Raw genomic sequence first — 941 nt, forward strand, 5'->3', positions numbered from 1 at the left:
CAGGGGAGGGTGGGGGCTCATCTTGGCTGCGGGGGCCCAGGCACAGCGCCCAACTACCCCCCCGCCCAATCCACCCCCTCCAAGCTCATCAGGGCAAGCCTGGGCACCATGAAAAGCAAATCACCCCAGAGGCAAGGGAAGGGAGAGTGGTTCCCTGCCAGCGGTGGGGAAGGGTGACCAGATCCCCCCAGGCTTGGGGAAGAGTGACCGGATCCCCCCAGGCTTGGGGAAGGGTGACCGGGGCCACTCGATGGGGAAGGGCATCAGGATCCCCTTGGTGCTGGGGAAGGGGCCGTACATGTGGACAACGTGGTCTCCTCCATGGGCTTCCCCAAAAACGCCGGCCAGGAGCACAGCGGTGCCACCCACGGCCATGTCACCCTCAACCCAAAGTCCTGGGGGACCCAAGGATGGGGGTGCCCCAAGACCATCCCTGCTGCTGGAGCCAGGCTTGGGCTGAACCCCCCCGCTGCCCCCCTGGCCTTGGCAGCATGGGGCTGGGGAGGCCCCACCCATGCCCCCCTCTCTGCAGCAGAATAAATACCATTTATTCAGAAGAAACCATTTTATTATTTTTTTGTCCCAAAGAAAAAAAGCAATATAAATATTAGAGTATAAAACTTGCGTGTAACACATCGACGTTGGTCTATATGGGTATAAGAAGGATATAAGCATATATATAATATATAAGTATAATTCAATATTAGACACATTGAAAGGGCAAACGTGTTTCATCTCACGTACACTGGGAGCACAGACCACGTGGAAAGAAGATACAGAGAAAATTGAAAATACTGGTGTCCACAAGTTAGTTACCAAGCTTAAAAATAACACGCCACTAAATACACGACACTCACTACGCTACCTCAGGTTGCAGATTAAAAAGAAATATAAAGAAGACTACGATTCAGCTACAGCATTTTGTGGCAGGGGCGGGGGGG

The sequence above is a fragment of the Egretta garzetta genome, unplaced genomic scaffold (genome assembly GCF_000687185.1).
Source record: "Egretta garzetta isolate BGI_Z169 unplaced genomic scaffold, ASM68718v1 scaffold60, whole genome shotgun sequence".
NCBI classification, from domain to species: Eukaryota; Metazoa; Chordata; class Aves; order Pelecaniformes; family Ardeidae; genus Egretta; species Egretta garzetta.